We start from the raw sequence: 15401 nt of genomic DNA on the forward strand, positions 1-15401 counted from the left end.
TCACTCACAGGGGCCCACAGCGCTTGGGTTGTGTAGTAAGCCACGCCCTTTTTTGAGGTTTCAGTTTCAGTGGTTTCAGCTACTGAAGTCAACCACAATCCAAAAATATTAAATGGAAAATTCCAGAAGGAAATAATTCATAAGTTTTTAATTGCATACCACCATTCTGCATAGTGTGATGAAATCTCCTGCCATTCCACTTCATCTAGCCTGGGACACGAATTACCCATTTGTCCAGTGTATTCATGCTGTATACATTGCCCACCTGTTAGTCACTTAGCAGCCATCTTGGTTAAGGACTATTGTAGCAGCATCTATATGTTGTTATAATTATTCCATTTTAGTATTAGTTAATATTACTACTCTTACTGTATCTAATTTATAAATCAAACTTTATCATAGGTATATATTTATAGAAAAAGACATAGTATATATTGGGTTTGGTATATCCTCAGTTTCAGGCATCCACTGGGAGTCTTGGAATGTATCCCCTGTGTATAAGGGGGGACTACAGTGTATTTAAATGATAAATTGCATGATACATACTCTTCACTAAAAAGTAACTTGGAGATTGGACAGACAAGGTGTGGGTAGACTGGTCCCCAGAAAACTTTATGTGTATTTTTTTTGGCTGTGTCTGAAGGACAGGTAGGATCTGAGTCATGGAGAGGAATGGAGAAAGAATAACAAAATTTTTCTTGTAGGCTCTCTCCAGAGTCTTGGGGCAAGGCCAGGCTTGGTTTTTCATTTGTTCCAGAGAAGCCTCTTTTGCTGAGGTCGACCACATGCAGGACCTTGTGTTAAAAACAAGTTCTTCCTTCCCTGCATTTCTTCATTTTTATTTGCTGAAAAGACAGCAAGTTAAATTAAAATGGCTCCATCACACTATACACAAAGTTTATACGTGACCAGGCACAGTGGCACATGCCTTTAATCCCTCTGGAGGCTGAGGCAGGAGGATAACAGGTTTGAAGCCAGCCTCAGCAATTTAGCTAGACTGTCTCAAAATAAAAAGAGCTGGGGATGTAGTTCAGTAGTAGAGCACTCCTGGATCCAATCCCAGTACAAAAACAACAACAACAACAACACACACACACAAACAACACACACACACACACAAACTTATACATAGTTGGTGTTAATATATGGTCTTCTCACAGAACACAAAAGAACTTTCCTCAAAATGTAACCTCAGTGGCTTGTTCCCCCCACATGAGGGTGTGCTGAGGAGAGCAGGGAGTGGATTTGGCAGGGAAAAAATGGAGTTTCAACTTAATTTTGGCATGACCATGTATTTGGAAGGTCAAAATAACTGGCAACGCTACATTTGTTAAAAGTTCACTTGGAGAGATGCCACTCGAAGCTTTGATCTTGTGGGTCAGGGGACTGAGGTTCCAGGGCTCTCGAGCTTGTGGTGAGGTTGCTGGATTTCTGAATAAAAACCTACAGTTAGAATGTAATTTCCTGCCCTGACTCTGCGGTATAGCCATGGTCTGCGTCACTCAGCTGTAGCAGGGTGGGAGGGGTCTTGTGGCACAGTTTTCCAAAATCATCCAAATTAGGACCCGAAGAGAAGAGACTTGTTAAAACAAGCCCAGCAACTCTCTGAGAAAATTCTGAAAAACACTATAGTGAAAAGCACTTCCTTTCTTAAAGCCAGAGCGCTTGTCCCTGGTGCTGAGCTTTCAGCTGTGTGAAGGGCTGGAGAGCTACTCTTAGTGGTGAGAATTTAACCTTATGGGTGGTGGAATTGGAGCCCAGAAGACCCAGCAAGGGACCTGGGATTCCACTTAACATTCAGGAAGAGAAAGTCCAGCCTTCAAGTTCAAAGAAGATCCATCCCTTTGGAGCAGGCTACTTAAAAAACCATTTTTAACTGAAGAAATACATGCTCATTATAGAAAACATGTAAAACTGCCAGACACAGGGATACATGCCTTTAATCCCAGCTACTCAGGAGGCTGAGGCAGGAGGATGACAAGTTTGAGACCAGTCTGCACAATTTAGCGAGACATTGTCAAGGAAGGAAGGAAGGGAGGGAGGGAGGGAGAGAGGAAGGGAAGGAAGGAAGAGGAAGGAAGGACAGACTCATCAGAATGTAGCTCAGTTGGAGAGCACTTGCCTAGCATGTGCAAGGTTCTGGGGTTCAATCCCCATCAATGCAAAAAGAAAAGAAAGAAAGAAAAAGCATAAAACTGCAGAATAGAAATACTTTTTTACAAAGCCACCTATAATCCTATTAATAGAAATAATCCCTGTTTCTGGTATAGATAGAGACTTTTTCTATTCATATATTGACATACATAAATAAATATAGGTTCATACTCTCTAAGCTGTTTTGATACTTGCCCTTTTTCAAGTAATACTATAGCATGACATGTCAATAAATACATTTCAGTGATATTAAGTGTCTGAATAATATTCCTGTACAGGGCTGTATTATTTATTTAATTAATCTTCTATGATTTGAAATTCATGTTGTTGGATTTTTATTTATTTATTTATTTACTTTTGCTGTTATAATCAATACAGTAGTGAGTACCCTTAATTATTTTCTTAGAGTATGTTTCAAAGAATGTTTATTGCTAGGGCAAAACTTATGACATTTTTAAGAATTGTGATACTACACTATTCAGGATAGTCTAAATATTATAATAAAAACCTCCAGACCTCAGTGGTTTAACATAATAAAGACTTATTTCTCTATTATAGCTCAAATGAAGGTCACCTGGTTGGGATGGGACAGTGCTCTGCACATCTGTCTGGAACCAGGGATTGGTCATAGAATGGCTTCCCATTTGCCAAAGCCCTGGAATGCTCCACTGGATCATCTGATTTCAGCTGTTATGTAAATGGAGAAAGAGTGTGAAGATTCTAAGCTGGTTTTAAGGCCAGGCCTGGAAGTGACTCACATCACTTCTCTGCCCACCTTCCAACTGTCTGGAACTCAGTAACATGACCACTGCTAACCTCAAGGGAGGGTGTGAAATGTAGTCTTTTTTGTGTATGCACAAGAAGGGTTTGGTGAACACAGAGCCAGCATTGTCCATTGTCTGCTTCAAACATAAGCAAGTCCCAAACAGCAAAGTGTTTCCAATTTACATTCCTACCAGCAGGGTATGAAAAATCGTATTTCCCTACACTCTCAATAGTTAAGAGGATGAGACGAGTGTGTGTGTGTGTGTGTGTGTGTGCGCGCGCTCGCGTGCTTTCCACAGATTTGCACATGACATTGTTACTTCAAGTAGACTCAGCATCTGCTTCTGTCTGTAGTTAATCTTACTGGAAAGTCAGGCTCTAATTCCTGATTGCTTTCAGTACAGCCACACCTTTCAACTGTCTCCCAGCCTAGCCTGAGTTTCTGCACCTTTCTCTACCTATTCTTTCCTCTCTCTTCCTTTCTCACTTATCCCCCAACCCCACCAAAAAAAAAAAAAAAAGGTGTTATATATAGGTGTCTGTAAAATGGGCCAGGGTTACAGGGATCTTACCCAAACCCACTGCCCCAAACCCATCCCCGAATGCAAGGCTTACTTAGAGGCCCAAGGAGATTAGAGCTCTGCATTTTCTATGCCATCTCAGGTATAGAAAATACCTGACATTTACGCAAAACAAAAGTTCAAGAACAGAATTTGGAGGCAAGAATTGCTGCCAGATGCTGCCTTGGCATATCAGCTTTGACCAAATCATCCAGTGGCTTTGTCTTTACTACTCAGTGTTCCACCAGAATAACCTTTCCCTCCCTGGGTGGTAGAGTCAGGAAGAGTAAACTGCTTAGAAATCAAAAGGGGAAGACCATAGAATTGTGTAAAGTCTCTTCTTGCTTGTCTTCATGGGAACTCAGGTTGCTGAGCACTGGCTCACATTTGAGCTGTGGTTTCCTCCTTGTTTTGAAATGCAATTACTAGAAGATAATGCTTTCGAATGGCTTCTTGTCTTTATCTTCCGTGGGATAGCTAGTTGTTGCCTGATGATTAGCTAGAAGGCCTGGCTCCTTGGCAAAGCAAGGTTTCCAGTGAGATCTGCAAAAAAGTCTTCAAAAAGTAGACTTGTCCCAGGCCTCCTGGGACCTGAGGGCTTGGCATAAGCAGAGCAGAGAAATGCAAATCAGGTGAGTCAAGATTTCCCAGGCAGGCATTGGTGCCTAGCATGCAGCAGTCCTAAAAGCCTAGGACTGTTTTCTTAGGACTAAACCAATGCCTTGGCCTTCCAAGTCCCATCCTCCAACCTTGTTCTCTGGGCCTCCTGAGTGAGTGACTCACACCAAGTGAGACTTATGACCTAGAAAAGGAAACAGGAAGTGGCTTAGAGATGTAAAGAGCACAGCCCAGGGAAGGGCTGTGGTTGAATTTGAACACGGTAGACTTACCGTGTACAGTGGGCAAAGGTGTGACGTGGCATCCTCCCACTCCCTCCATCACTAGGATGCTCTCTGGCAGGGCTCGACCATCTCAATAGGAGTGGGATGACTTTCTGGGGCGGTGTAAAGGGGTGGCAGAAGCAGCTCTGTGGCTGGTTCAGTGGCCTCTCTCCAGAGTGAGCCCCTGGGTGAGGTGACAGGCTGCTCTTCACCCATCTTTGCAAATGGGCTTGGGTTTGAGGGGAGGAATTTTTACAGGCTTTATAAATGGGAGACCTCAAAAAGTGCTTCCATTGCCTCTTCCAACAAGAAATACTGACCTCTGACACCTGCCAGATATTCCAGGAGAATGTCCAAAGCCCATTGGGGAAGAGTTCCCTTCATTTGTACAGAGAAACACAAGTCCACTGTCATCCCTATAATCCCAGGGGGAGGCTGCCCCTGCCCTCACATGGCCCCAGAGTGATTTGGCTGCAGGAAGGGTGGCTGATCCAGGGGGAAAGCAGAGCAGAGGGCTGGCCTCCCTGTGGATGGAGGCCACTACCCAGGGCTTCCCTGCTTCCTTTCCCAGCTCTCCCAGGGATGGGCAGATGTCAGCCCCCGGCTGGTGGAGGCTGAGCCCTGGGGCTGGTCCTGCAATGGCATCCCATCTGTTCTTCTTGGAGCCTCTGCCTACTCTTCCAGACACCACCCCTGCACCTCCTCAGTCATGGAGAGGAACATATCATGCTTTTGTGTTTTCAGGCTGTTCCATCGTATCTGGCCTAATGCTGGGCCTATGGACCCCAAAGACCCACCTCTGTGGCAGGTCAGGGCCTGAGCACTGGAGGATCCCACTCAGTGCTCAATTCTACCATCTATAAATTAGCTTTTTAGTTTTTCAGAGTTTAGTCCTCAAGCTGGCACCAGAAGAATTGTGAGGTGGGAGTGTAAGCTATTACAAAGACTTGTTCTTGGTTACAAAGACTTAGACATCCAGAATCTAATTTTCTTAGGGAAGATCCTGGCAATCTGTACATCTAGAAGTACTTCTTTTCCAGACTGGCCGCTGCAGTCAAATTTAAGAACCTTTCTCCATACAAATCCTGGTCTCACTTATTCTCCTTCCTATGAAAATAACTTTCTTCCTTTTCAAACTTTTGTGGCTACTGAATATGATATCTGAAGCAGAGGGATCCACTCACAGGAGTGGCCAGAGGGATTGTCATTTTTATCAGGGAGGGATTTGAAGATGCCAACCCTGGATTACCAGGCTGCCTCTCTCTACTTTTTCACTGGCCTGCCATCATTACAAGCACCTCTATAGCTTTTTCTTCTCTTTTACTCCGGGAGTCAAGCCTGATGCTTTAGGAGGTTGTGCTCTTGGAGTCTTTCAGCACAGGGGCCAGGAAATTCAACTTCACATTCACTGAAGGAACTGGAGTGGGATCCATTGGTGTTTCTCTCCGAGAAGAGAAAACATAACCCCAGGGAAACATGAAGGGCTGAGGAAGATGATGCCATGAAGATATCAGGAAAGTACCAAACACCCTTTGCTCTGCTCACCCTGTGATCTTTTCCAGCCCCCTCAGACCTCCTCCTGGTAACCCAGCATGTAGTGGTAAAGCAGCTGACTGGAAAAAAATCATCCAACCCGATATGTAGCACTGGCCAGTTCCCACAGTGTAAATACTCCCATCATGGCAGATTTTAAGTTTCTAGTGGTTCAACAACTGGTCTACAAAAGTCTTGGGTACTTAGCAATAGTTTCTTGCAAACCAGTAAGAGACAATATCAGCACGAATTATTGCAGCCCTGCCCTTCAAAATCCCCACATCTCTCCCAGGGTGAATATCATTTTTGATCTCTCTGTTAGGAGAAGTGTGCCCAGACTGTAATGACTAAATTTTATCATAACAGAATAAAGAGGGTATTTTTTTTTTGTCTATTAAACTGAGTCCTTATTTCTCAGTTTTGATGTTGAGACACCAAGACTTTCCAGGGCTGGGGAAATTAGGGGGAGCCCTGTGGAGCTTCTCGTGAGCAGAGGTGGCAGTGCTGACACATAAGGCCTCACAGATCCCTAACTGGACCAGTTTAAAGTGGTGGGTTGGGCAGCCATCTGGATTCTGGGTGCTACCTGTTGTCTTAAATGGTGCTAAATATGGATTCTTTCTTTAAAAGCTGCGCTTGGGAAAAGTCTATCCAAAAACAAAAGGCTGAACAGCCCAGACTGATCTTTTCTGATTTTGAGAGAGTTTTATGAACAAGGGAAGTGGAGAATGGGGCAGGTAGTTCTCATAAAGTTGAGCATGACCACATTTACCCACAGGGGTGACAGTAAAGATCACACAACTCTTCCTTCCCCTTTAGGGCCTGGGGATGACGCTGGACTGACCTACTTTTCCTCCCCAAACGCTGGGCAGTCATTGCCCTTTCAGATCTAAACCCACCCACGTGGCTGCAGTTTCTGTTCTGCTGCCCTCCTGGGCGTGCTTTTGGCTACAGCCTATTCTCTAAATCGAAGCTTACGGTGGGCGTGGGAGTCCTCCCCAGCGGCTAGTCTGACAGTTCCTACCAGTGTCTCTCCCATGGGCATTTGGACTGCTCAAATCCTGGCAGGTATGCAGCACAGGAGAATCTGGGTTTTACACTAGTCTCAGCTGGGGAAGTCAATTAAAGACAGGAAAATTCTCATTGGAAATGGTATTGAATCTAAGATCTTTCTAGTATTCTAATCACTGAAAGTCAGACACTTAAATATTTATTGAAAACTCACTAGGTGTCACACAATGGGAGGCAAAGGTGAGCAGAGTCCCTGCCCACATGGAGCTTACAGTTTTATTTTCAGATAAGATGGTCCTTACACAGAAAATTCCAGATAATAAAAACAATAACCAGGATGAAATATGCTTTGAGGAAGCAGCAGAAGGTGCAATTAAAACACCAAACAGAGAAACCTAGTGCAGACTGAGAGATCCAGGGAGGTTTCCTTAAGGAAAGGAGGTTGAAGCTGAGACAGGAGGGGTGAATCACAGGCATTGGAAAAGAAGATCCTCCAATACGCAAAGAATGCTTCAGAAACATTCTCTTCTTGAGTATAGGTTTGAGAATTTAGATAGCAATTATTTCCTCTTCATGCATATGTGGTGGGGACCACTGTAGGCCTGCCCCCCAACATTCCCTCTTTTCTTAATAACAAATCCTCAGTTTTTGCAGGATACATAGCTACTCAGAGAAAAGATTATTTGGTGACCTTACTAAATTCTGACCAATCAGATAAAAGAAGTAATATGTGGGTTTCCTGAGAAGCCAATCTTCTGCTACCTTCTCTGGATGTGGTGGCTGGAGGCTGAGCAGCCATCAGGGACCCTGAGGAGAGTTGCTAAGTTTGGAGGAACAGTATTTTAGGTGCAATCTGTTTCCCCTGATGACCCCAGGGCTGCCAGACCAGCCCTGGATTACCTATCTACAGACTTAAATAAGGGAGAAATAGAGGCTTTTAAAAGCCTCTGTTGTTTTGACTATTTTCTGTAATACACAGCCAAATGTAATTCTCACTATTATACACAAATCCTACACTTAATGAAAAGATCATTTTTCTCCACTACACGCAAATTACTTAGAAAAGCTTGTGATACCACTAGTACCTATTTCTCAGGGCCCTTCTTCCCCTCCCTGGTCCCTTCTCTCCCCTTAGCCTTCGTGCTTCTCCTCCAGGAGGAACCTAAGCTCTCAGCTCAGCAACCTCTGAACTCCTGTTGGCTTTCCTCAGTGGTCACCCTGGCAAGAGTCCTGCATTGGGTGTTTTCAGCTGTGCTGGCTTGAATGGGCCTGTTTTCCCAGCCTTTGACCACAGGAGTTCACAAGGTCAAGATTCAAGGGTAGAAGGTCAGCAGGTCTCACCCTTTGAGGCACAAAATATAATCTTATTATATTTTGTGCATGTACAAATATTAAACAGCGGGTCCAACCATTCACCATTATACATAGCTATAAAGCATCAATTTAAAAAAAAATATGGAAAAAATGTTGAAGTCTTAAGCCCTGGTACTTCAGAACATAACCTTATTGGGAAATAGGATCTTCATATCGATAATAAAGTTAAAATGTGTCATTAGGATCAGCCCTAATCTGACATGACTTGTGTTCTTATGGAAAGGGGAAAGTTAGAGACAGACACTCATCCAGGGAGAGTGCCATGTGGTAATGGAGGGAGAGGCCGAGCAGTGCTTCCACACACGCCGGAGAACACCAAAGACGGTCTTGATCTTGGACTTCAAGCCTCTAGGACTGCGAGACAATGCATTTCTCCTCTTTAAGTGACCCCATCTGTGATATTTTGTTATGCAGCCCTAGCAAACTAATACAAGGTCCCTGAAGTACCAGCCAACAGAGGGATGTGGTAACAGCCACTGTTTACAAACAGTTTTCCCTGCTGTCTCGCATGGTGCTGTGAAGGTGTGGAGAACAGCTGGCCTCCTCTGTTTTCTCTGGCTGATGGAAAATCAAGAGAAACACAAACCACCTCATGGCCTCTGAAGGCTACATTGCTCTGAGAATCAGGTGTGTGTCTCCCAGGGAGGTACCAGTAACCACTATGTAGATGGTACTCACTTTGTGTCAGAAGCTGTGCCCAAAGCTTTAATATTCTAACTCCTTTTGTGAATATAACAGATGAGTAAACTGAGGTGCAGAGAGGTTAACTTACTCAAGCTTAGCAGCTCATTGTACAGAAGGTAGGATTTACATTCAGGCAGGCTAGCCCTAGAGTCTATGGGCACTTTCAAGTTCATGAGTTGGAAGTTGAGCTCAGTCCAACCACATGATGGTTCCTGGTTGATGCTTCCTGGTGTGCTGAGTGAAACTTTGTTCCCGCACCATGTTGATTGCCACAGAGTGGAGTGTGTGTGTGTGTGTGTGTGTGTGTGTACCTCTTTGTGTTTATCACTGGTGGCTATCCCAGACAGGGTTATATTGAAACACAGCCAAAACGCCAAAGTGGCAGACTCCCATCTCTTCCTCTGCTCATCCTGGAACTTTTATCCATCCATGTCAGGCCAGGAGTCTTCACAGAGAACCTAGAGTCCTCTCTTCAGCTATTGGCAACCAGTGGATCTTAAGAGAGATCAAATCCTTCAGAAGGGCTTTCCTTCTGCCCACCTCCTGGGAGTCACATTTTAAACAGGGTTCTTCTTGAGAAGCAAGGTGATGTTGATTGACAAAGCCTATCTGTGACCATCTGTTACCTTTTCAATACCATCTTTTTGTCCTTTTCATATCAGAAAATTGATGTCCAGGTGGGTAGGAATCCTTCAAATTGTACAGCCTTGAAAGTCCTTTCTAAAGCTTTTCTCTGTTGAACAATTCTTGTATGTGCACACACACACACTCACGAAAAAACTCCGTGTGAGATCTCGCCTGCCTGGACCCCCACTTTGGTTTAGCTTGGGGGATTGGAAGGCAGCTGGAATAGGAGGAAGAAAGCCAAAGGATACTCAAAGGCCACCGAGAAGCAGGCCACCGAGCCAAGCTGCCACCAGCTGGCTGATCCCATCTGCTCACTTTGCCCATCTCACATCATGACAGTCTATGCTGAGGCTGCCTTGGGCACATAGGCATTTGTTAAGCAGAAGTGAGGTCACAGTTGCTGCAAGCATCATGCTACAGAACACTTTCTGTTCTGCAAATAGTTTTTCATTTTTACTATTTTCCCCTCACCATAACCAGATGTTAACTTGTTTTAAGAGGTTGAATCCAAAGCCCAGCAATTTACTCTGGGGACCCCGAATAAGAGGCTTGGAGCCCAGGCTACAGCAATTCTGAAAGTTCACTCGGTGCCCATGATTGACACCATAGCAATTAAGAAGGTCCTAGAAGTTTGTGCCAAGTGGGCATAGGGACTATTTCCTGAGTAAGGATATTGGTATTTTCTCTCTCATTTGTCCAATAATAATGCTTCAGGTTGATTTTCTAGACTTGGCTACAAAGAGGAGGAGGAAGATGATAATGAAACAAACCTATGTGAATTTGGCAGTAAGCCATCTGCAGGTTGTTTATTGTGGCTCCCACCATGCTAGGTTCATGGAGAAGACAAACAGGAGCTTTGCTTTCTAGGAGACTAAAGTCTAAATGGAAGGTCAAACTAAACTCATGAAGCAGGTAGGCAACTGATTTGCCTCTAAACAGAGTGGTTTTATTCGGGATTTGCTGATTATACAGACAGAGAGATATCTCAAATTATCTAGGAAAGTATGGATTTATTCTAAGAGTCCACGTGGCTGGTCCTGGAATTGAGACTGCTCTGGAGCCTGGTGAGCCCTCTCCATCTCTCTTCTGGAAGGCCTAGCTCCTCCCTCATGGTGTCTCTGCCCTCTTTTTCTTTGTGCACCTGTTTCCTGCTCTTCTTACTAATGATGCTTCCTCTGCTCACTCAACTTCTGTTCTTTCCTAACCCCAACTTGCATGTGACTTCCACCTGCTAAGATTCTGACTCCACATTTAGGCATCCTTTCAACCTCAACTACCACCCCAAGATGTAAGTTCTTTCTGTATTTGGTAGTTGTTACTTCCAGGAGAGCTTCTGATTGACCCAGCTCCTATGCCTCTGTGAACCTATATTGGCTGACCTTAGGTCACTTGCCCATCCCAGTAGTCTAGTCGGGTGTGGCCAGGAGTAGTTGATCACAAGTCACGTAAAGGACTACAAGCCAGTAGACCCCTTTACGATTCCTGTGTAAAGTTATTTAATTATAGTCAACCAATGGTCACAAAAAAAAAAGAGAAATCCCTCTGAACTGGAGAAAGTGGACTTCATAGTCATAAGATGATTGGGGTTTCATCATATGGTATTTAAGAGAAGAGGAAGCTGAAATGCTGGAATCAGTATGATGGTAGATTGTTTTAGTGTTCACAATGATTTGCTTCCCTTTCCTGTGGACAGATTCTACATCGATGCCCAGATGACATCAGAGGATGAAACTTTTGTCAATGAAATGTATGAGGAACATACGTCAATTTTAGGCAAACACTTTGATAACCTCTGCATAGTTCAACAAGTACTCATTTCTCTCTGCCATGAGAACATCAGTGTCCCAAATAGGGACCATTTCATCAGCTTGGGTCCCAGAATGAAAACAACCTGGAGCAGAGCCAGAGCCTGTCCATGAAGGATATGTCATGAAAATAAGTAAACCTCTGTGCATTAAGCCACTAAGGTTTAGGGGTCATTTGTTACTGTTGCATAACTTACCTTACCCTGACTGATAAAAAGATCAAGTTATTTTTTTTTTTAGAATATCAGATAAATTGGAGACAAGGATGGAAGTTAAGAAGTAATGAACAAATAGTAATGAATATAGATGTCAGGGAGGAAGGACTGGAAGCAGGGCAACAAGACAAGATATGGAAAGAATGAGACTTCAAGAGTCATTTTGAGGGGCTGGGCGTGGCTCAGTGGCAGAGCGCTCGCCTCGCATGTGTGAGGCGCTGGGTTCGATCCCCAGCACCACGTAAAGATAAATAAGTAACATAAAGGTATTGTGCCCATCTACAACTAAAAAAAAAAAAAGAGTCATTTTGAAGAAAGCTGTACCAGGTTTTGGTAACAGGTTGTGAATTTTTTTTTTTTTCAGACTGTCTCAACAGAATACTATAGACTGAGTCCCTTAAACATGACATTTATTTCCTGACAGTTCTAGAGACTAAAAGTCCAAAATCAAGGTACCGGCAGAGCTGCTTTATTTTCAGTCTTCTCTTCTGGCTTGTATATGGTCACCTTCTCTGTGTGTCTCATCAGAGTCAGTCTCTGATGTTGCTTCCTCTTTTTATAAGGTTACCAGTATTATATATTAGGGCCCCACCTATATGACCTCACTTAGCCTAATTACTCATTTAAGGCCCTGTCTCCAAATACAATTGTCAAATGGGGCATTAGGGTTTCAACATAAGGATTCTATGGCAGAGGATACAATTTAGTTCATAGCAAATTGGAATAAGAAATGAAAGATAAAGCATAAAAAATGTTCCTTATTTAATAGCTTGTCATCATTGGGAGTTGGAATCATTTTGAGGGAAAGATTTACTTCTCCACAAATTGAACCTAAGGTGCTGCAGCTAGTGATTGCCTAAAGGCCCTTGGAACTGGGCACAGGGCCAGGGAAGGAGATTTGAGAGTCATCAGCAGAGGGCCAGGGGTTGGGTCAGCGAGTTTATGAAAACTGTCTTTTGGTTTGTTTTAAAACACAAACAAATAGGTTGTGACAAATGGAACACAGAAACTACATTTGGGGAGAGAAGGCCAGGGAGAGGACCAGCAGGCAGCACTGATGGATGAAAAGAAGAGGCAGGAATAAAACAAAGAGCTCCCGGTGGCATTGCTTCACTGTGTGGGACAAGTTTGTCTGCCCACCTGAGCTTTGGGCTTCTCTGATGGAGCAGGCACAGCAGGCAACCAGCCTGGGTTTCCCATGGTATGAGACTCATGGCAAGACCCCTTCAGCTGATCTTGGATGTTTGGGTTATTAAAGTAGCAGATCAGGCATTATAAAATGCAATCGAGAGGTTATTTTTCAGGGTTCAAACCTTATTCACACACAGCCTTCCATTAAAATATGACAAAAACAAAACAACCCTCCCCCCATGAGATAGGTGTTATCTCCCTTGTAAAGGGGTTAAAACAACTGCTCAGAGAACCTAAGGAAGTTTCTGGAGGTGGACAGCTGGTAAGCCTCTGAGGCAGGACTCAGCCCTCATTAACATACCTTCTCACTCTGTAGTTCCACCTGCACCTTCCCTCTGAGAAATCCTCCTTTTGAAGACTCAGCAGGGTATGGCTCCAGCACACTTCAGGGCAAGAGCAAGAAGACAAGTTAGTGACCATTTCCTGGCTCTGTGAGTCTCTTTCTTTCCTGTGACTTCAGTAATAGTTTAGCCTCTGTCCTTGGAAACCTTCCAGAAACAAGACCAGGACTATCTTTAATTAATATTAAGGGGAAAAGCATGGCTTTTGCATTAAGAAAGATTTGCATTGGTTTTGAGGAAGCTTCGAAATCACCTACAGTATTTGCATTTTCTCTTGCTTGGAGAGGTCCCCAAGAACTGGTCACTCCCTGACATTTCCACAAAAATCTCTCTTTTTTTGAAACGGTCTTCCCAGATCCCTCAGATTCCAAAAGAATACATGCGGAAGTTCCCATGGTGAGGTTCTCATGGTAGTAAGAGCCTGTGCATAATTTTATTTAATGCTCCTTGAGAGCAATTGCTGCTGTATGAGAAACACAATTGCACCCATTGTTCCTGTTGGTGGAAATTGACTTCTGGCTCCATTTTCTTCTACAGCTTGGTCTCCTTTAGGAGACAAAAAAAAAAAAAAAAAAACAGCTGGAGAGATGAGGTGGTTGGCTCACACACAATAGGCCCTGAAAGTGCCTCTAGTCCTTCTCCAGCTGTACCAAATTAACTTGGCATCCGTCTGTACAGTGGGACACTGTGGCATTACAGAGCATCCTCAACCCGCTGTTGGTCTCAACTTGACCTGAGAGACCCCATCAGTCCCACCTCTCTGCTTGTCTGTCCCCAGTGTGTTCAACTGAAATCCTTCTGGAAAGGAAGGTAACAGCTGTATTCTTGTTGGATCTTTAACAAAAGAAGCCAGAAAGTTTCCCAGAGGCTCTGAATCTATACTTCAAGTCAAGAGGGGAGAAAAAAAGTATTAACCTAATTTAGCTGTATTTTAGGACACATATACTGGGACCCTAGAAGCCCAAATTATGCTTCTGGCTATAGGTTTTCTGGAGAAAACAAAACAGCTCAACCTGGGCACATGTGCAAGAAGGGCACAGGCTGTTCCTTAAGAACCCTGTAGCTCTGGACCCTTCAATGAGCAAGTCTGTCAGAAAAAGCACATGTGACCATATTCTGTGAGACGTATACATTTGTAGGATGCTTTGGGCTCAGGAACTTTTCAAAGAGTTTCCTGTCTTGAAGGCATTGGGATGGTAGAAAGGGCAGGACCAAAGGTATGGGGAGAGGGGACCACTGAGTGCAGACCCTGCCTTTCTCCAGCCTCCAAAACATCTCATGTGGAAACACCATTCCCTACTTCAAAGCCAGAGTTATGGAAAGTCACTCCACAGTCACTCACAAGGGACTCTATTTCTAAAGCATTATAAGGCTTATATATTATGCATTTTATTTGATTAACATTGGTACTGGACACAGGCTCACAACTTCTGTAAAGGAAGCTGGAATATTTTAGCAGTATACCAACTGGAATTCTTTCCCACAGGCCCAGGAAGATATCTTAGTCCTCTGCCAATGAGCATCTCTGCAGGCCTAGAGGAAGCCAGCTCTATTCTTATTGGCCACAGTTTTATTCCTTAGAGTGGTATAGGACAAAGTCTTGCTGAATGGCTATGGTGGAAACAGGGACTTTCTTTCTTTTTCTATAAAAAATAAAAAGCCAAGGGGGGAAAAACACCATTTTTTTCCCTCTGTTGCTATATAACAAATTACTCTTTTTTTAAAATTTTCTCTTTTTTGGGTAACATAGATTGAACCCAGGGGCATTTAACCACTGAGCCACATCCCCAGTCCTTCCCAAGATCTCTAATGTCTTCAGAACATGGCAGTGAGATTCCTCCAGAGTGATCTGGGAGCAAGAAGAGACAGCCCAAGACAGAAGACACACATAGTCTTCTGTATCCTAATCTCAGGAGTGCATTCTATCACTCTGCTGTTTGTCTGTGGTCACACAGACAAACCCTAGTGAAATGAGGGAGGGGACTATGCAAAGGTGTGAATATAGAGAGGCAGGAATTTGGGGGGGCCACCTTGGAGGCTGGCTACCATACCCCATTTTGAAAAGGATAGAAGAGAGAGAAGGTCATGTGCTCAGAGAATAATGCTTTAAAAAGCTGGTTCATGGGCTGGGGATGTGGCTCAAGCCGGTAGCGCGCTCGCCTGGCATGCGTGCGGCCCGGGTTCGATCCTCAGCACCACATACAAACAAAGATGTTGTGTCTGCCAAAAACTAAAAAATAAACATTAAAAAAAATTTTTA

General features: G+C 43.8%; 1 long non-coding RNA gene across 1 annotated transcript; it reads right to left on the reverse strand.

The window, feature by feature from the left end:
- Positions 1-2476: 2476 nt before the first annotated feature.
- Positions 2477-13354, reverse strand: LOC125615229. The gene is made up of 2 exons (XR_007345777.1): positions 13102-13354; positions 2477-4281 (listed from the first exon to the last, which is right to left on the reverse strand). It is a non-coding gene; the product is annotated as an uncharacterized LOC125615229 (long non-coding RNA).
- Between the last annotated feature and the right edge of the window lie 2047 nt (positions 13355-15401).

The sequence above is a fragment of the Marmota marmota genome, unplaced genomic scaffold (assembly GCF_001458135.2).
Source record: "Marmota marmota marmota unplaced genomic scaffold, marMar, whole genome shotgun sequence".
Classification (NCBI taxonomy): Eukaryota; Metazoa; Chordata; class Mammalia; order Rodentia; family Sciuridae; genus Marmota; species Marmota marmota.